The sequence below is a fragment of the Ambystoma mexicanum genome, chromosome 6q (genome assembly GCF_040938575.1).
Source record: "Ambystoma mexicanum isolate Mex_15411 chromosome 6q, UKY_AmexF1_1, whole genome shotgun sequence".
In the NCBI taxonomy this organism is placed as follows: domain Eukaryota; kingdom Metazoa; phylum Chordata; class Amphibia; order Caudata; family Ambystomatidae; genus Ambystoma; species Ambystoma mexicanum.
In genome coordinates, this window is record NC_090937.1 from 424,052,551 (window position 1) to 424,075,258 (window position 22,708).

Genomic DNA, 22,708 nt, shown 5'->3' on the forward strand with positions numbered 1-22,708 from the left:
GGGTACCACATTCAATGGAGTGGAGGTGAATTCTAGTTCTGCCCAAAGAGCTAGTGCTCCAGTGACTGGGCCGGTGACTGAACTTGGTTGCAGCGCCCTTGGGGGATTTGATACTCCCATTGGGGGCAGCCACCAATCTCATATACCTGAAAACAGGATTGAATCACAAAGTAGTGCAATTCCATGCATTGCAACAAGTAGCCCCATAAAAATAATGAAATCCATTAAAGCCCTGATCAAACCATTTGAAAAGGGAGGTGAATGCTGCATTGAGGATCACTTAGAAGCGGTGCATGACATTTTTAAAGCACTCCAGATACCTAAGGAACAGTACAGACAATATTTTAATTTAACTTTAGATGCCCCGACAGCCAGCATCATAAGGGGATTAAATGAACAGCAGAATATGACATGGGTGGAGTTTGAAAAAGAAATTAGGTGTCATTTTTCTCCTTTTCAGTCATTGCAGGAGGCAAAGAAAGTTGCTTACACAATCACTGCTGGACCTAATACATCCCCTCGCCAAGACTTAAAAAGAGCATTTTCTCGCTTTGATGTATCTTTTGACCCAAATTCCAATGAGTTTAAAACTGCATACTTCTATTGGCTACAGAAAGACATCATATCCCAATTGGTCCGTGAATTTGACCGTGACAAGTCCCTTGAATGGATTGTACATCAAAGCACAAAACTATATGAGGTACTCTATTGTCAGGGTAGAGAAAGTGATACAATGAAAGATACTAGACCTAAATCTAAAGAACCCTCAGCCACAGTAATGGAAATCAGGTCAGCCAAAATGTCCCTTGAGTCTGCTCAAAGCCAAGGTATAAATAATGTGACACCTGAACAAAGGGGTAATCAACAAAGATCGCCCTTTCCTGTACCAATGTTCCAATCACATGATCCTAGTAATAGGGAGAGCTACATCAGCCCTAGGTATTTAGGGGACAGACCCCAGGTAGGATATCGGCCTGATATGGCAGGTATGAACAATAACCAGAGACAAAATCAAGATCAAAGAAATGATGGTCCCTACCAGTCATTGGGGACACAGAGCAGATTTGATCCCAACACCATGATATATGGTAATCAGGATAGACCCCGATATGTAGATCGATTTACTGATAATGGATATCAACATAGGGGCCAGTACCCACAATCTGAGAGACAGGACATGAGGCAAAACATGAACTACAATCCACGTCAGTACAATGATTCCCCACCAGGGGACTATAATCAAAGGATGGGTGCACCCCGCTCCCCTCCACAAATGAATCAAGAGTTCAGAAACCATCCCAACAGACATCAATCACCTGAGAGGTATCAAAATAGATCGAATCAGGGGGAAAACAACCAATATCGACCTAGGCCACAGAAAGAGGATTCTAGAGAGATGGAAAGGTTCCAGTGCCTTGAGGCCCAAGTGAAAATGTTAGCTGAGCAAATAGGAAAGCTCTATACAGCACAAAAACAACCATCTAAAGAGGGGGCTGATGGCCCTAGCAATGACCGGGGGGCTTCTGAGAAGTGACTAAGTACTTATGACACCTGCAGTGCCAAAAGACAGATTGCCCTGATGTAATTTTGCATAATGTCTCTGAGATGCCTAATGATTTAAAAGTGAAAGCACCAATAAATGAACATGTAACAGAAAATGCAAATACTTCTAAAAAAGAGGTACGGTTTAACCTAGAACTAAATCAAACATTGAAGATTTGTGCGAATAAAAAAGAAACACCTGGAATTCCAAAAGAACAAAGAGACAGATTTAAGAAAAATGACTCATGCATGAGGAATACCAGTGAACAGGGAGTACGTGGAGATGCTATAGCTCCTTCCCTGGGCAAGCAAAACAATGACTAAACACAGGTAGAAAAAGGAAATACTCAAAAGGAGGGTACGGGTCAATCACCTGAAGAATTCTTTGAGCCACATATTTTTGAAGAGGCTGAAAGGGCTGGTATCACACTAAATGATCACAAATGCACAGAATTAAAAAATGACAAATTGCTGAATGATGTTGTTACACATGTTCAGTTGGAAGGTTGTAATGTGGTCTCTGATGTTACCCAGATGGATGGGTGAACAGTGGCCACACTCCAAAAAACCTCTGATCATGGAGAAATGAATAAAGTCTCTCGCGCAGAAATGGGTAAAAAGGAGGGAAAAATGTCTTTCCATTTACCAATGTGCTTAGCCAAAAGTGAAAAAGGCCTGAGAAAGGTGAGCCCTGAAATCAGTAAGAATTCACACTTCTTATGTGTATTAGAGGAAGTTGAGGACAGATATTATGCACCCATCACTGTAGAAGAAAAATGCCACACGTTTGCTATGATTGACACTGGCGCACAGGCCACAATTATGTCCAAGGACCTGCTAAAGAGTATCAATGAAAGGAGACCCCCACAGAGTCAGATCACAGTGAAGGAAAATCAAGGTCCAGTGCATAACTTTAATGGGGAGGAGGTGCCCATCATAGGTGTAACTGAGGTTGACATAAAAATAGGAAAGCACAGAATGAAACGAGAGGTATTGATCACATCTATTTGTGAAATTCCATTTTTGATGGGGACAGATTGCCTGAAAGGATTGTCTCCTCTCATAGATGGGGTGAATGGAGTGCTGTGGTCCTTAACCAAAAAACCATTGAGGCCTAAGAAACTAAAATCGCGAAACAGCAACATAAATGAATGTCACACCGTAGCCAAAACAAACGATGCTGTGGAGGTATATCTCCAGAATAGTCTCATACCTAGTGTCACTGTTATATTAATGTGTCAAGACAAAATGCAGAGCGACAATGAAGGACTACCTGTACAAATCTACTTGGACCCAAGGAAAAATTGGCAGACTGCCATAGATGAGCGCACATTACGTTTTTATTTAAAAGAGAAAACAATCAAACAGAATATTGCTTCTAAAACAGATTCAGAAAAACACATTACCACTCTTGCTGAAATACACATGGAAGATGAGCAACCATGGGTTCATGTTGGTATAAATGACTGTTTTAAAACAATAAAAGCCACTTTAGCGCTTGAACAGGAGAGGAGCTTCATTAATGAGAAATTGTTGCAAAAAATAATGGAGAGGGAGGAAATCCCGAAATTTAGGATTAAAAACCAATATGTTTCTGGGTTGGACAGTCCAGACTTTGAAAACCGAATTGCAGGCAGATGCATGCTTAAAATTAGCATTGGGCAGAAAACAATTTACCATAATGTATGGATAGTGAGTGGAGCACAAAATGAATTTTACATGGGCAATGACATCATGCACAGAATGTGTATGGTGTTAGATTTCCTTAATCAAAAAATATGGTCACGCCTAGGTGGCCCGGCACCTGAATTTGAAGACAAAAGAAGGGTTTATCATTGTGCACAACTGGTTCCTTATGCAATCGAATTACAAATGAGGAAAGATACTATTATTCCTGCATTTACAAAACAGTTTGCAATAACACTGAAATGCAAAAATGGACAGCAGATGAAAGATTCTGATGCATTTGTATGCCTGAATGAATCCGTAAAAAACAGCAAGGCCTGGATTATGAATACACTCCATTGGTAGATATTGGTGAAGGATCTGTAAAAATTATGGTAAATAATAAAGGTTGTCAGGATATTCATTTAGAGGAAAACTCCCCATTAGGAATGACCATACAAAAATCACATTATACGGCAGATTTAAATAACATGGTGATTGGAAATATCCCTGAAAAGTATGTAGATGCCAAGGGTGAGTTGCCAGAACACCTGGACTCTCAGCCCAAAGGAATATTTAAAATTCATTCTGTGTATCCTTATGATTCAAATGAGACAGTGTGCTGCCATCAAGAGGATTGCATAATATTTAATTTAAATGAAAATGAAACAGAAAATCAGCCCATTGAAGTGGAAGCTGATATGCCAAAATATTTAAAAGTGGCAGCTTTACAAAAAGACACAGCCACACAGTTAGAGGAAAGCGCCGAGATTCCATTACCAGAAGATTTTCCAGAATTTTCCAAAATGGTAGAAGAGCAGATCTCCTTAGCAGATGCGTGTGACAGCAATGAGGATAGAAACAATCTGAGGGAGATATTTATGGAGTTTAAGGATGTATTTGCAAAAGATGCTTATGATTGTGGTTTAACTGATTTACATGTGGCTACACTACCAGAAGGGTGTAGCAGAAGTCCAGTGTTTGTATGCCAGTATAGACTATCTCTGGCATGTTTAGAATCATTGGCAGAGATTATTAAAAATTTGGAATCGCGGGGAATCATCAAGCCCATTCATAGCACATCCAATACACCTATTTTAGGTGTGTTAAAGCCAAATGGTCAATGGCGGCTATGTGCAGACTTGAGAGAGTTAAATAAAAGAGTACCAGTGTCCAGATGGCCATTGCCATTCATTGATCAGGGCTTAGCTCAGGTACATGGTTCAAAAGTGTGTACCACATTAGATCTCACCTCTGGATATTGGTGCATGCCATTGGCAGAGATACAGAATTTATTTTCCTTTACATTTGACAGGACTCAATACGCCTGGCTTAGAACGCCGTTCGGGTACATCAATAGTGGGAGTGAATTTGGCATATTTTTGAGAAAGGCAATGCCAGATGCAGCGGAAAGAGGAACCATAGTTTATGTGGATGATGTCCTGATAAAAAATGAAATCCTGAAAAGCCATTTTGATGAAATAAGACATCTGCTTGGCCAATTGCAGAAAGCAGGCGCCAAAGTGTCTTTACAAAAAGCACAATGGTGCAAGAAAAAAGTGAACTTTCTAGGCCATGAAGTGACTGAACATGGGCAACATCCACAAAAGAAAAAAATAGAGGCCATACAAAAACTAAAGGACCCTAAAAATGTGAAAGAGGTAAAAAGTTTATTAGGGATGACAGGCTATAACAGAAAATTCATTGAAAATTATGCTGAAATCACTCAACCATTGACTAAACTGCTTAAACTGAATACTCCCTGGAAATGGGAAAAAGAGCAGTCTGAGGCAGTGGCTAAACTGAAGGAATGTCTGGTAAAGGCACCATGTTTAGCATTCCCATAAAAGGTAGGGATTTCTTTATAGAAATAGGTTTTTCTGAACATTGTATGTCAGCAGTGTTATCAGAAAAACATGATTTGAATCACAAAACAATTGCCTATGCAAGTAAGGCATTTTCTCAAGTTGAAATGAAATTTAATGAATGTGAAAAGGCCCTATTAACCACTGTGTGGGCGCTACAACATTTCCGCCCCATTGTTCAGGGAGAAAAGGTGATTATTGAAACAAATCATCAACCTTTGCAGTTTTTAGAGAGTAAAAGAATTAGGTCAGGTAATCTAGAGCAGTCCAGAATCACTTCATGGACGCTGGCATTACAAGGTTTTCCTGTAGAAGTGAGATATGGACAAAATAAAAAGAGCCCAATTGCTCAAGGGTTAGCTGACTTACATGACTGCGCAGCTGAACAAATATCAAATGAAATGGAAGTGGAACCTAATTGGCAGGAATTTGAACAATCACCACACAAAGCTTTTGATGAAAAAACATGCAAGGATTTGCCAACTGTATATGTGGATGGTTGTGCTTTTCACATTGAAAATGACAGTAATAAACAATTAGTGTCAGGAATAGGCAATGTCTGGTTGAAATGTGATGGAGTCCCCAGTATAGGGATGAGGACTGGAGCTAGGAGCAGTCAAGTGGCGGAATTGGCAGCCATTTATAAAGCAATTACTACTGCAGTTGATAGAAAGTTCAGTGAAATTGTCCTGGTGACTGATTCTGACTATGCACGGAATAGTTTTGTGGAATATTTACCTGGCTGGAAAGCAAGAGGAATGATTACATACAACAAAAAGCCACTTAAACATGGAAAAATGATACAAGCCATAGACAAATTGGTGTCAGAGAATGATCTAACAATATACTGGAGAAAAATGTGTGGGCATTTAAAAACACCAGGAGAGGATAAGGAGGGAAATGATAAGGCAGACCACCTGGCTAAAATTGGGGCTGTGATGGGAGAATTGCTACCTATTGATGATTTACTGGGTGAAATACAGATTGATGCAGTAACACGTTCTAAAGCACCAAAGGAGGTAGATCAACCAGTGTTGCAATGGGGACTTGACACGTCAGACTAAGATTTGATTGAGGGACAAAAGAATGATCGAATTTTGGGAATCTATTATAATCATTTGATAGATCCGGAACAAAACCCTTTAACAGAAAATGATTGTATGGGAAAAGAAGAGTTGAGGGTACTATTAAAGAATAAAAAACGAATTAGATTACAAGATGGACTCATGATTAGAGAGTCCATAACAGGACAGATACAGTGGGTGGTACCCCTTTCATTCAGAGGGCTAATGCTACAACATGCACATGATGCAATAACTGCAGGCCACAGAGGTTCACAAAAAACATTGGAAATACTGAAAGATTATGCTTACTGGCCACATATGTCCCAAGATGTGGAATTATATACTAGAGGATGTCTAGTATGCGCCCAATTTAAACCTGCTTCACCAATGCATAGAGCACCATTGATGAAAAGAGACCTAACTCTCCCATGGTCAGATTTGCAAATAGACTATGTAGGGCCTTTAAAAAGGTCGAGCAGAGGACACCGTTACATTTTAAGTGTGATATGTTTGATGTCGAAGTGGATTGAATGTATTCCTGCACCAGATTGTAGTGCGCAAACAGCAGCCACATTGCTGGTGAACCATGTGTTCTCAAGGTTTGGGTTGCCACAAAGAATTGAGTCAGACAGAGGAAGTCATTTCACAAGTACCCTAATGAGTAAGGTATGGCAAATACTGGGTGTGAAAAGGAAACTACATATCGCGTATCGGGCAGCCTCTTCAGGTGGAGTTGAACGGAGCAATAGGTCTGTTGTGGATATTTTAAAGAAATTTGTGGCAGAAGCAGGTTCCAGCTGGGATTTACGTTTACCGTTGGTTTTGATGGCAATCAGATCAACTCCTGCCAAAGCAACAGGTGTTAGCCCCCATGAGGTATTGACGGGTAGGAAAATGGTGTTACCACAACACCTACTATACAGAACACATGAGCAGACACTTGTGAGTGCATCCATAGTTCATGAGTACATTGATGAACTGAGGAAGCATTTGCAACATGCATTTGCTTTTGTGCAGAGAAATCTGGAAAGTGCTGCTGACAGTGCTAAAACATACTATGATAAAAGATCATCAGTGAGAGAATACAGTGTTGGGGATCAGGTGTACAAGTTTCATTTTGGAAAAAGTAAACAGAAAAATTCTAAATTTCTAGCAGCCTGGCAGGGGCCATTTCAAATTATAGATAAGGTCTCTCCTGTGGTTTATAAAATTTTGAAAAATGAAGGTGAAACGGCGTTAGAGCAGTTTGTCCATGTAAATCAGATCAAGCCATGCCATCCCAGACACGAAATCAGGCGGCTTGAGCATGTAGAAACAGAAAGCCCTGGGGCTACTGCCCACTGATGCACACAATACAACAGAAAGTCCCTTGAAGACAAAAAGATAAAATAATTGGGTACAGTCAGGAGGCAGTGACAGAGAAGTTAAAAAGTTGATTATTATAATGGCACATAAACACTGTAATATATGTAAATAAATAAATAATATAAAAAGTAAAAAAAAAATATAATGGAATGGAAGCTCATGGTCGGTGTGCAGAATGAAAATGCATTGAATTTAAAATGTTGTTTCATGTATGCTTATTTTCTTTTTATCCTGTGTTTAATTTCAGAAAAAATAAATGTTTTATTTTTGGCAAAAGGGTGGTTAGTATTGTGCTATATACTTAATCTGTTTCTTTTCTATTTTGGTTTAGAACATTAACTATTTATACCGGAGGTCACGGGAGACGATGGAATATGGAGTCCCCTGGATGAAGACCAAAAGATGCCTGCCTCCGGGTGGAGGTGAAGACAAAATAGCCGGAATGCCAAAGAAAAGATGACTTCTATGGAGAAGGATCCAAGAGTACCAAGATGAAAGAGTACCCGAATGAACCAAAAGAGGCAGACAAGAGTCCTGACATATGGAGTTCCACGTATTTATTATTTTAATTAATTGTTTTAATCTGTTATGTTAATTATTTTTTTAGTTAGTTGTTTTATTTTATTATTTTCAATTGACTTCAAGTATACAATTGAAATACTGGACTGGACACTTCCATTGGGAAGGCAAATGTAGAACATTTTATAAGAATTGATAAATTCAGTTGAATTTTAATATTATATTGATTGAACAGCGACTTTCAATTTTTATCTTCACGACAAGGATGTTAATTGTATTGGATTGTTACATTTTTGAAAGAAGGAAAGGAACAAGTTGGATTTTTTCCAATTGTGGCTCGGATTAGCCAAATAAAAAAAAAGGAGGGTATATGTAGGGGTGTTTAGCGTGTTTTGGGAGCACAGAGTACAGCACCACTGCACAGGATCAATGTATAGCATGTTTTTTTTTGAAGTGCAGCGCCACTGCATGGGTTTGGTGCATTGATATAATGTGGTACAGGAAGACATGTGTTATTGAATATTTTTATGCAGCGCCACTGCATGGGTTTGGTGCATTGCTATGATGCAGTTGTTTCAAGCTATGTGTTGCCAGTGTAACATGGACATATAAGTAAGGGCAGGTTATTCAGTCAAAAACGATTTTTACATATAAAATGCAAATACGTTTTTCACAGTTGAAAGCACACATCTGTACCTTCAAAATGCACACCATTTCTCACCTGAAATGCCTATGTTGCAAGAGACACATTTGGTAATTAACAAACTAATCTCACTAACAAGACTAATAATTATAACTCATTAATAAAATAATGTGTCTTCACTGCAAAAAGAGGCAGACTCTGAAAATCAGTTTTAAACACACATTCAAGTTTTTTTTTTTCTTTGCCTTTCTGTGCTCTGTCCACAGTAACTGCAGGAAGCAAAGACTTCGAATAAGCAGGGAATCAGCTTGCTACAGTTGCAACTGTACAAGAAGAACCATTGTTAAAAGTAGGAGGATAGAACATGATTGATTCTGATTGGAGCACGTCACATCAAGCATCATGTTAGAGGCTGTGACTAGTGCTTTGCTGCAGAATGTGGGGGAAGAAAGGCAGAGACATTTTGACACAGCTCGACGAAGGACGGGGTTGACAGCTGGGGATGCCTGATTCCTAAAGCAGATTCAACTTGGTTGCAGAGACTGGCTTTTCCAGTCAACAAGTCCCAGTTCGAGTGAGAGCAGATGCTTGTCCTTGCTGGGTGAACCCCCCAGAAGGCGAACAGCCAAAGAAGTTACATGCTGAATAAGCCTGGTAATTATCTCGCTGAGGTGTGGGGGCTGAGTGTGTACGAGAATATTCAGTCAGTGTAGGAAAGGAGATTCCTGTGCTTTACTCACGTGTTTAATGTTGCAAATTGAGTTCTTGTCTCCGCCACTCTCTTTTCAGTGTATCACAGATAATGCTGTTACTGTGCTATATCATTTATTTCTGTAAAGAGTGAGATCGTTTTATATTTACCAATACAGTGCTGATGATGTGGGGAGATGTTTAGACAGTGCAATTGTCATTTTCAAGGTAGCTAAACATAAGATTTGGCTGCAGCTGTGTGCACAATGTAATTCAGTATGAGCAATTATAACTAACTGTGTGTGTTGTAGTCTGCCGGAGGTCTATGAGTCGGCAGAAAGGGAGGCCCGGGACATAGTTCACTACCGTATATAAGATAGTGAAACATACCACATGATAGCTCGCTGCCGTAGATAAGACAGAGAGAAATTGCCCATGGTGGCACACTAAAAATGAAAATGTGGTGTTCCTGAAATGCAAGCTGAGGTCTCTCTAGTGATTACACGAAAAATCTAAACAAAAATAAGGGGTTCTGGATATTGGGGCCACAAATAAAACAAAGGAATTATGCTCACCAAAATACCACCAATCACGCATACCAACCACGCATACCAACCACGCATGTCTGTGTGCTGAAATAATGCAGGTCCACTGTATTATTGTTGTACATGGCCCAATCTGAATACAAGGAGTGATTGTTGCTAAATTATTTTTCGGCGGTAAGAAAATACCGTCAGGCCCCAAATCTCCACAAGAATACCTAACAGCCACAAGGGCAGACCAGCGTTGAATCACCGGTGGCATGGACGTATTTGGTTTTGTGGTCGAGAGGCAGTGTAAATTTAAGTCACCAGCCAAGATTTTCTGTGTTATACATGTATCTAGTGTAATCAAATTCAGGACGTTTCCAGATCTTCAAAGAATGTGTCAACGTTTATACTGGAGTGGTTCCAATATATATTTATCAATGCTATGGTGCCAATAGGGATCTTGACCTTGGCTAACTGTATGAACTTATTGGGAGAAGCCCACAGTTGAAGCTGGAGTCCTGATGATATTTTAGTTGCAATGAGCGGACCAGCTATGGGTCATCCCTTTGGGGAACTATCGCAGGGAGTAACGAGATGTTATGACCGTCCCAAAGAGGTGGTTCGGAGAACCATATCCCCTGTAAGGCGACAATATTGTAATTGTTAACGCTATTTTCAAATGAGTTCAGGAGGTGTTTGAACCCTCGTCTGTTCCAGCCGGCTAGGGTGAAAGTCGGTTGGGGAATCTGTCTTGGGTTGTTATTCATCAAGAACAGATTGCGCGAACAGCTGATCCACATCTCTCAGCGGTGTCTGTATTTGTTGTGGAAGATGGTAAAGCATTTGAGTACACATGATTTTCATTAATGGAAAGGACATGGGAGTATTTTTTTTTCGTGTAGGAACACTCATCAGCTGAATTGGAATAGGTAAGGGTATCGGAGGGATGATCTTGAGAAAGGAGAAAGCAAGTTTGAACAAAGAGGCTCTAGCTTGCCATGTATTATTGCGTACTACTCCAGATTGAATCCACAGTCTTGCTATAGATAGATCAGAGTCAGTTAGGAATTCCACTTGATGAATGTCTGATGAAGGCATAAGGACTGGCTCAACACTGTATTATTTGAATATGAACAGAAATAGAACGGATATGAGTTTGAGTGTGTCTAGATAGGTCAGTAGTTTAAATACTTGTCGTTCGAGTTTTTAAACTTGTTTTTTCAAAAGTTGGTAGTGACCGAAATGCTCATATTGGTGGAGCTGTTTGTTTGTCAGGGGAGCAAGCAGGGTTGTCATTGGTTGAAGTGAAATATAGGGTGACTGATTTAGCAATTTGCTCACGGTTTTGTTCTAAGGTTTGGAAGCGATTGTCAGCTGTTAAGGAAAGTAGTATATTAATGGCAAGGAGCGTAGGTGCTGCCATAGAGGGAGCTGGGGAGGACGATGGGATGTTTTTATTTTTTTCCTGAATCTCGAATTCTAGCAGAAGTTGATCAAGAGGTTCAAATGGCAATTTTACACTTGGAAATTGTCTATTTATAGCTCTTTTGTTTTGCACTATGGTGGCATATTTCTTGGTGATTGCAGTTTTAGCTGCTTCAGCTTGGTTCTTAGGTAGCAATAGGCAGCATAGAACATGTTTTGAGCTAGTTTGTGATCAAGAAGTGATAGCTTTGATGTTCTTTGGGTTTCTTTAGGTTTGCGATGGATTGACAGTTTTTGCTTGGATTTAGAAAATTTGGTGAGCACAGGTGTATCAGGGTTTGAAACTGTCAAGTGTTGTTCAATCAGGATGCAAATGATTGCCTTAGGGCAAAGAGGGGGATCTGTGGTGGAGGTTAAGAGCAGAGCTGATCGGGAGGGAACAGAATCAGTTGAGGGAGCAGGAGACAAGGAGTTTAATGGAATTGTGCAGGGTTTCAAGCGGGGTAGCGATTGGAGCTCATTTGTAGTTGTGGACTCGCGCTGCAAGAGTTGCAGGATGAGAGATGTTTGAGAGGCTACTTTTTGATCTACATTTTCAAATAGTTTTTAAGAGAAAAATTAGCTGTATTCATAGCCATTAGTGTTAGGTCCACATTAGGGGCTAAAATCATGTTGGAAGGGGATGAGAGGAGTGAAAACGGAAGGGCTGATTGCTTTCTGGGCATGGGGTTGGCAAAGGAAATGGACATAGCGGAAGAGTTGTGAGAGGAGTGAGCGAACATAATGATGATTTGCAGAACTTGGAATAACAGAGTGTTACGCTCACCTGGTCACTGCGGGGGCGTTGGGGCATGGTTGGAGCCCTCCCTCGGCTTGGCTCTCCTGTATCGGCTGTCTTCCCCAGCTGCTGCAGAGTGTGCTGTTCTGGATGCTGGTATTGCTCCTGGGAGGAGATGAGAGGCAATGAAAATGGCGTGGAGGTGTTACGAATTCAGTCGACCCTTTCGTGCCAACACATAGTGTGCAAGAGTTTTCCCATGCAAGCTCAGCTGTTATTTTGTAATGCTGAACTCTCTGTTCTGCTTCCTTCAGCAAGGCCACGTAGAGTGGGCCTAGTTGCTTCACTGGCCCATGATAGTGGCGATCCAGACCAGCTGCGACCAATCCACTTCAGAGTTAAGTCTTCAATTATGGTTATTGTTCGTTTATAATAATGTCTTTGGCAATAAGTCTTTTGACTTGATGGTAAGTAATAATAATTCTTTCAATGTCTGATGTTAAGTAATACTAATTCTTGCAATGTCTCTGCTCTTCCCTATAGGTGTGAGGATGGTAGATCGGAAGCGTGAACAGATCCGGGGATTCCCTTGAGGATGATGGGACTCTCAAAGTCAACAAGTAAGCTGGCCGTTATAATGGAATTCAAGACTCAGGTATGGCGCGGCCCAGAGTTCGTTATTTATACGATTTCTAACCTGTTGTGTGTCGTTCCCCTTGTAGGAGCGGTCTGATGGTGTGGAGCAGAGCCTGGATGCTTGAAGGCAGTTCTGCAGAGCTGGAGGAAGATACCGTAATGAAGAGGAGTAGAAGCTAAGCTCCTGCGTCGCTGGAAGTCCGGATCGGGTGAGGAAAGGCTCCGACTCCGATGGCGCTGGAATGTAGGTAGGATGCGCATACAGCGATGGAGTGGCTGGAATCAGGTAAGGTGCGTCTCAGCGATGTAGCGGCTGGAATCAGGTAAGGTGCGCCTTCAGCGATGGAGCGGCTGGAATCAGGTAAGGTGAACCTTCAGCGATGGAGCGGCTGGAATCAGGTAAGCTGAACCTTCATCGATGGAGCGGCTGGAATCAGGTAAGGCGAACCTTCAGCGATGAAGCGGCTGGAATCAGGTAAGATGATCTTCAGCAATGGAATAACAGGAACCAAGGTGTGGAACAGCGGTAAGCTTCACGCTGCAAAGCAGACTAACGTGAAATGAGGGCATGTGGTTGGGCTGGCCTTATATAGGCTGGCTCTGGCCCCTCCCTTTGGCCCGCCTTGTGGCTCCACCTTGCCCCTCCCAAGGACTCTGGCACGTGCCTCCCAATGATGTTCTATGCCCACGCCCGGCCCCGATGCACGTGCCTTAGGCAAAGGGTGTGCAAAGCACACTTTTCTATGAGCATGGTTCCAGAGGCGCCAGGACTGGGTCCATTTGGACCCTGGAGGTGATGAAGGCCTGGGCCCTTGCCCAATGGCCATGACACAGAGACGGGTGGAGGTGAATAGATGATTATAGCAGCGGGTTCTCTGTACTCACAAGGCGCATTGTTGTCTCGGGCGGGCGGAGAAGCGCTTGGAGTCTCTCTTTAATGAAGCAAGTCTATCAGTGGGCCGCCCAAGGATAGACAGTTAGAAAGCGCAAGGCTGTCCAAGAAGGAGTGCTGGTTGTTGGAGTCACTATGTAATTGTGCTTTAGTTATTTCTGTCTGTCTAATGACTGTTCGATCAATGTTGTTATGGTCCTCTGTGACTGCCAGTGGAGCTTCTCGTCAGAATTTATTGGAGTGGTGGTGAAGCCGGATTCCATTAGGGAGTTTGGCAGGGTTGAAAGGTCAATGATGGGGGGGTCGGTAACAACTTGTTTGCGGTGGGGACAGCTTCGGGAGTGACTGTGGGTCGACTGAAGATTTGATCGGCCAAATCAGAAGGGTAAAAGTTCTGAATATCAGAAGTGAGCAATTGTGTATGAGAGCGCATGGCTAAGGTATTACTTTTGGCAGGACAAAGCGTGCACGTTGCTCTTAAAGGAGTTAATTCAGCCCACTGAGTGAGTTCCCTTAGTGGCGACATAGCAGTTTTTAATGTATAGATATCAGTTTGCATGTGCAAAATGACAACATTTTTGAGAATAATAAATGAGAAGGAGCAGAGTAGGTGAGAGCAAGTGAGTAGGAGATATCAGGGGGCTGAACAGATGTAGAAGCAGCGAGAAGGTCAAATGGTTAAATGGATGATTTGAAGTACCATTTATTGGTGAGCCACTTACCGCTGCACAGGTAAACAGCCAAAAAGCACTGCTGAGCACTTGGTGATGCACATGTGCTGATGCGCGCAGACTGCTCAATTTGAAGGTGCTTCTAGGTAAGGGGGCGGAGCCAATAACACAATTCTAAATTCTGTTAAAAGAAAAGAAAAGGAGAACAAAAGAAGAGTGTAAGTATATTCAAAGAGTAATTCAGTGTCCATAAAGTGTCCACAAGGTTCACAGTGTCCTTCAAAGGGATTGAGTTAGAGCAGGGGGAGTTGTTCAGGAGGCTTGCACATGGTGGAGCACCAACCTACAGAGGTTCAGAGCTCACAACCAAGCAGCACTTCTGAGCACTTCATGATGCACGCCTGCTAATGCATGCAGCCTGCTCAATTTGATGTTGCATCTGGGTAAAGGGGTGGAGCCAATAACACAATTCTAAATTCTGCAGACAGAGATCCAGAGCTCACAACCAAATAGCACTTCTGAGCCTTTCATGATGCTAACACGCTGATGCGCACAGCCTGCTCAATTTGAAGGTGCTTCGGGGTAAGGGGGCGGAGAAAATAACAACATTCAAAATTCTGCAGACAGAGATCCAGAGCTCACAGCCAAACAGCTATTCTGCGCACATTGTGATGCACCTGACATCTGTTCTAAGAACTGCACAATCTTGTTAATTGTCAGAAATCTGACTAACTTCACATCTGGCCACTTTGAAAAGAAATCTTCCATAAGAATGATGAATTAGTTTCCCTCTCCCAAGGTGTGGTACATACCAAGAATGGCGATGACTAAGTGCTTCAATGCTCTGTCTCAGGGAGATAGGGGATACAACTCTTGTGTCTGTAAGTTAATGCTCTTGTTTGAGTTTTTGTATGGCCAGCACTCTCTTACAACAACTCCACAAATGTGTCTAACTCAGGCCAGCAATAGCTCTCTGTCAACTGCTGTTTAGTTACTTTCATAACGAGATGTCTCTCATGGGCTCTTTGAACCAACCTGTCCCAGAGCATTACAGTATGACCCAGCTGTTGGTCAGGCAACAACATAACTGTAAAGAAATGTATACTGAAGAAAAGGATAGGTAGAAAGGCTACACTTTAAAAACAAAAACGTGAGCTGCAGCCTGCCTGTACACAGCATCTCAAGAACACATGGGTGAGGAAATGTACAATGTTTGCAGACCATCTACATCCAGAATGTATGCCCTAAATACTGACAATGCTCAAGATAAATAATGGCAAGTACCAGAAAGTATCCAGCAACCTGTTTATAAGTGGAAAACAGAATAATCTGAAATTAAAAGCACAACATTTAAAAGGATTTGAAAAACAGAACTGGGAATCAACTCTCTAGAAAGAAATATACAGAAAGTTCAAACATGGTGACCTTTGGGCAGGTCTTTAATGTCAAAGAAAACGTTCTAATGTTGACCTTTTTGGTGACATTTGCAACATGTAAAAATGAGTGACTTTAAAATGCAAGATTTTGTGAATCGGGGCACCAGCTTTGGGCCTAGAAACCATATGCTATTCCTTCCTCCAAACCATAGCAACACATCAACAGGAATGGGGGAGGACTCCAGAGAAGGATATGATACTGAGGCCCAGAGGCCGGGCTCTACAACTTTGACACTGGTTTTTGTTCTGGGAACCAGCTCTGCAAGGAATGAACATAAATCCCTCCCCTTTAAAGTTCCCATCTGTCCTTGAGCCTAGGGGCAAGTCTTTAAAATGATCTAAAAGGTGGTCTACATCGGTCCCGCCCCCATGTAGTCAGATCCTGTAATCAGCCAATCTGCTTCCAGGAGGAAAACCTGACATGTGTCAAGACAGAAAGCCTACCTTAAGTGTTCAGAAGTGGCTGTAATCACTCAAAAAGGTGGTATTGAGTCATACAAATCTCTGCCAAGTCTGTACTACAAAGAAATTACCCAAACCTGTTCCCCCAGTCATAAATGGCCCAGGTCTCCGGCTTTCACAATGAAACATCTGGCTGTATTAGACCAGGAACTGGGGATGTCGTGTAATATTTTGTAGATAAGAAAGAAAAGTGCACCATTTAAAAGTTGAAAATGTAATTAAATGTTGATTCTCACTTAAGACGGAAGACCACATTTTCAGCTTTAAAGGCTTCATCAGATGGCTATAAAACACAAATGTTTTGATATATGTTAATTATGAGAACTAGGCAAATGTGAAAATATTTCTGCTAAAACAGTGCACACCAGTGATTTACATATCCTATCATCCATGTTGAGAACCCAATTTTCTGACCCGGGAATTTATTTGTTGTGTAAAAGTGAAAGTTAGACAAAAGACACAAATCTATAATACTCCTACTGCATGCTGTGTCGAGAGGAGAATCATATGATTTGATTCACCTGGGTGGTAGCAATCTGATGAACTGATTAATAATATGATCACATGGGAGATATATTCTGTTTCAGAAAGTTATCAATGTTTAATGTAGACATCTCAGAGATGACGTTGCATCAAATGGGAGGGAAACTGGACATTAACTCTGCTGTGCACATTGGAGACGGCTGTTGTTCTAGGCAGCAGTGTGGCTTGACGTCTTTCGTATGGACCGTTGGGTCCTTTCCCCAACTCTACTGGTGAATCGCTCAAGGGGAGTACATCAGTATCGACTGCTGCATCTGCCGAAGCTCTATCGGAGGCCGTGTTGTGGTCACCATACCTGTGACATGCCCGGGGGCCTGGTGCCTGGGGCTTGAGTGTAGTGGCCTGAGGGGGCTCAAGCTCCAGATGGCTGCTGCACAAATAGCCGCCTGAAATTGCTTAGAAACTACTGTGTCTTTCAGGCTTTCTGTGAGTAATGGAGTGTTTCCTTTCTCTCTTGCTTTTCCTGTGCGTATGTTTCATCATTATACAGTATGCCTGGGGGAAGGAAACATTTTAAAAAATGTATACTGGAAAAATCTGTAGTATTCCTGATAGAAGACAAATGTACTTTGACTCCCCCAAGACAGGCTCCGGAAGGTACACCTTCAATAATACTCCTATGCCCACCTCCCCACCACCCAGTTCACTAATGTGGTTCAGTAACTGGAACCCACAGCTGCTACTCCTAGGGTTACACCCCTGGCTCTTAAGGGGGACCGCCTATCTGAAGTTTGAGCATTGAGCTCATGCAGGAGCCAAAGGCTGCGTACAGAGAGGGTGAATTTGTCCTTTGATACTGTTTTATATAGTGAACGTAATGAGCTGGCTTACAATACGGCTAATTCAAAAACAATTGAGATTGCTAATTCTGAAAACGTATTACCAAATGCAATGGCCATATTTCTGTCCCTCCTTCCATAACTTCCCTCCCTGATGTAAAGGCAACTGAGATTAACCTTGAGCCTCATGTTTGACTTACAGCACTACTATCGCCTGACCTGGAGGATAACCCACAGAAGCAGACCACCCCTGAGCAGTGGCTGTTGGTGAAGGCCAATACAATCAAAGAACTGAACGTGTGCAATAACCTTTCCAACTTCTGTACCTGGATGGATTCCATGGATAATTGCGTAGAGAATTATCATATGATTAAGATGGAAAAATTGTGTCAAACCCATCCTTTAATCTCTCAAACGACGCACCAGCATCCAGGTCAATCAAATACTTGTGGCCAATTATTTACTCAACCAGGGAAAATGGACCAGGCCTCACAAATTACATAGGTAACACCTGATGTTTTGGGCCCTGTTATCGGTTCTGCCATTGCCGTATGTAAGGAAATCCAAGCCATGCACAACTGATCAGGGTCGACCTGTGAACGTGCATACTCTTTTATCCTCCTCTAGAAATGTACAAGTAAGGAAATCATCAATGCCGGAATTTGAGGATAACATTTTAAGAGAATTTGTCATGGATGACAGGAATTTTATTATTATCAACATAGAGAAACCATGTGGGGAAGAACCGAGAGATCCACTAAGGAATACAGTTCTTGCCTGGCTCCGGCAGAGAACTCGAAGGGGAGTGGTTAGACTTTCAGATTTGAAAATACAACGTAGACTTGATATTGATGAGTGGTGCACTAAGGAAAACAGGGATAGTTTTTTTGGTAGGAAGTGGGGCCAGCAACCTGCCAATCTTCCATAGTAGGTGCAAGTACGTCCCTAAGGATTCGTAGAATCTAAGCCTTATAGTGGATACAACTTTGGCAATAAACCCCCTGTTAAGGATGCCTGTATCTAGTTGACTGTGAATTGGTTATGTTATTTTTTGTTGTAAGTTGGTGTCTCTTTATAGTGATCTGATGCCTGCGGGATACAGTGCTTTCTAAATATATAACATAAATACAAAAAATAAAATAAACTGGGTGCAGAAGTCATACCCATAAGACTCCCTAATTCAGTAATATTCCCAAGGAGTAGGAAGGGGGTGGTTATTATGATGCCACTAGTGTGTATTAAATCACATACATTAACCAATTAGATTACACATATTATACATACCTCAAAAGGGAGGTGTTTCTGCTCAATAAAATTGAAAACCCATAGATTCATGGGACTCAAAAATGCTCACTGGCTGGCTGATTGTAGGTAGAGAAAGGAGAATTGGCAACAAAAGAAAGGAGAATGGAATAGATTGCTTTTCTTTTTTAGCCTTATCGTATTACTAGCAGCCCACTGCAAGAGAGGCCAACCTGGATTTGAAGTCCCAGGCCTTCTTTACTGGGAGAGACAGCAGATTGGCTGACATATAAACAGAAGGGACACCAGGCTTTGGAGGGAAGTTATCCCCATCTTGGTGACTGATGCCCACCTGTTCCTAGAGAGAGAGAATTGAACCAGTCCTTAAGGAGATGCCCACCTGTCTGTGAGATCCAAGTGGAAATAATTCAGAAGGGAGTTATTTTATGAAGGGAATTATAAAGGGAATTAGATTAAATCCCAGTCCATTTTATTTGTAGAAGTACTGAGGGGTGGGAGTATATACATCGATTGTACATCCGATTGTACATCCTGAGAGGTTAGGGAATATTTCAGAGGTGTATGTCCTTCTGAAATTATATATTTGATTGAATAGGTCCTATGGTGTGTATACAAGGAGATATCCTCGCTCCTCTGTGAAGGCGATGAGCACTGAAGACGTATTTTGGGCCTCAAACTGACATCTCACTGAGGGCATACCTAGAAAAATAATGTAATTGAAGCCATGCGTGCACCACCAAACAAAACCCTATTATTAGTGCTGAACCACTTAAAACAAAAGGAAAATAGCGATTATTCTCTTACCATTTTCCCACCTTTAATCTGTCCATTGAAAATGAGAAATGTACAATTTTTCACATGATTGCAATAAAAAAACCACTGGAGGAAATCTACCATGCATACACGTTGACGATATATATATATTTTTTGCAAGCTATTTGCATGCTGGAAGGTCAGGTAGCTGGTAATTCAATTGAGTTTTCTAGACCACCGTGTGAAAATTGCATGTCTATTTAGTAAGGACGAGGTATCGTTTTTCAATATAGGTGAAGTAGAGGGACTTAAATAGGCAGGGATATTCTGATTTAATTTTAATGGATCAAATGTAAGCTTTAACCAGAGTCCTCGTTCATTCTTCAATCCAATACAGATGGACTCTCGGGGCATATCTGTTGTATAGATGGTGATATGTGTGTTTACAAAAGTTAATTTAAGTTAATGTAGTATAGAAATGTTGTGCGATCAGTGTATTGGCCATTCTGCATTGTAGTAAGAATTGATCTCTGGATTTTATGAACGTATATTTTGGCTATATTTAAATTGATTCAGTTATTTCTATTTTTTTAAAATACAAATCTTTTGTACAGGGAGGCTTTAGGGAATTGATAGTGTTAAATTGGTGGTCCAAGGTTCATAAAAAAATTAAAAAAAACATTATTAAATAAAAGAAAATGTTGTGTGCCTGATTTAGGGTGCTTGGAAAATTCCCCTGAGTTAGATGTCACCTGATTAAAACATCCTACATACCCCTCACTGATACCTTGTCCTTGACCTATGAATAGATAGGGGAATTCCTTCTCATTGACTTCCCCATTGCTTGGTCGGCCTGTCTGCATCAACTTCTTAACCTGGTATAATAGCAGGTCTGTCTGTAGCTCATTGTACCACTCCTCTTTAGTAACTGGGGGAGCCAATCCTTGGCCTAGAGCAGCAACAAGCAGTGCAACCATCTCTTCCTCACTTCCTAGATTTTCAAGCATGAGGGGTAACTCCAAGTCTGCTACGCTGTTATGGACCACTGGAACATACTCCATATTAATTTCATATTCCTGTAGCCTGTAATTCAGCCTTAATATTCTTGGTCTAGGTCTAGTCATATAGTGATGGTGAGCAACTCAATCAGCATCCTGTAATTGGTTTGCATGAGGAATGATCTGCCCCAGACATGTCTCCTTAAGCACTCTACTGCCCATATGCAAAAGCTCCTTCTATTTCACTGAGTACTTGGGTTCCCCTCCTGTTCTAGATATGTGACAGATGACCTTCTCTTCCACAATATCTTTCTGTGATAACACTGCACTCAGGCCCTGCAAGCCATCATCTACTGTAATGAAGTTATAACCCCAGAGTTCAGGATTCTCCAGATTCCGTCCTTTATCCTTTTTCCCAGACACTTCTCATGAACTATCCTAGAAGAATTTGATGTCCATTCTTAGTAGATGCATATCAGGTATCTCTGCTAAATTCTTAATAAATGTGTTATAAATCTCCACCTTCCCAGTGAAAGCCCTAAATCCATCTTTATCTATGACAGTGGGCACATCCTTTCTGGCCCTCATTGTGTCTTTCTTGGGCTCATTCCGCTTTGCCACTAATCACATGGCCTAAGTACTCTAACCCTAAAGTCCTAAATGTGAACATGGTGAGCTCTATTTTCAAACCCGCATTCCTCAACCTGCCCAATGAAGCATATCATCTTTGAACATGTTCTTCTTGGCCTTTCCTGGAGACCAAAAAATGTCATCTTGCGGTGTCTCTGGAATTGCTATACGAGTGTGTCTCATTACTCTCTGGAAACCTGCCTCTGCTAGCACTAGTTAAAATTGCATCCTCTGGTGCTGGTTCAGTCCAAATGGTGTAACAAATGTGGCCATCAGTTTACTCTCTTTGCTGAATGAAATTTGATGATAAGCAGCAGAGAAAGCAAGCATGGTGAACAAATTGGCATCATTACTGCAGTCCACAATGATGTTATTGTTAACCATCCTAATATCCACAGACACTCAGATCTTGCCATGTTTCTTTTTCTGCCACCATGATGGGGCTCACCCATTCATCATAACATATAGTTTTAACATCTCCTCCAGTACTAATTCCTCTAGTTTCTTTTCCACCTGCTCTCTCAATCCAAGAGAAATGTTTCCAAACGTATGGCTAAGGAGCACTACAAGAAACGTGTAGCCCTTCAGACATCCTGTTTTCTTGTTTCCTGATAGACATAATTGAATCTTCCTTGTTCTGATGTAATTTGAATACTAACACCACTTGGTACATCCATCCAAGCACCCGTTTTTTTTTTATGCAGGTTTCTTATCTTCGATTTCCTGACACTATCCTCAAGTCCGTTGCTCATCAGGCTGCCACACTTGAGTTTGGATAGGACAATGTATGAGGAGCAACTATCCACCATCAATCTAACCAGTATTCTATCAATTCACACTGTAGAGCTAGGGATTTCATTTCAGTTTGATTATGTGGGTGTCGTAATTCACTCCTCCTTTGATCTTTCCTCATCTTCTACATATGGCACTTTCTTCCTTTGGTGACACACAGCGGCAACATGCACAGTCCACTTTCTTCTTCACCATGTTCCCTTGCATTGCATCAGATATGCCTGATTTCTTTTATTTGATGGTTTTGGACATACAGTGTGTGATCTCCTTCCTTTGCAGTCTCCATGGTGTACTGGAGTGTGGGATTGCTACACATCCAGTTCCTGCATAATTCTACTATTCATGTGTAGGATGGTTTATTCTCTTATAAGTTAGTATATTCCCATGATTTTACCAAAATTGCATGTGATCGCTAATTTGCAAATTTCTATCTATCTATCTATCTATCTATCTATCTATCTATCTATCTATCTATCTATCTATCTATCTATCTATCTATCTGTCTATCTGTGCTCTTGTATTGCGCCACTAACCCTAAGGCCTCAGGGCGCACACAGGAGAGAAAGAAACAGACAACAAAGAACATAGAATAAAAAAAAAGGACAACAAGGATGGTAGAAACAAGACAGACTCTACCAGAATCAGGAGTCATAGGATGTTATAAAGCAGACAAAAAAGAGTAGTGTCAGTTGCAAAAGGGTGAGGAGACCTTACTCATGGCCTAGATCAAACAAGAAGGTTTTCAATTGTTTCTTGAAGACAATTAC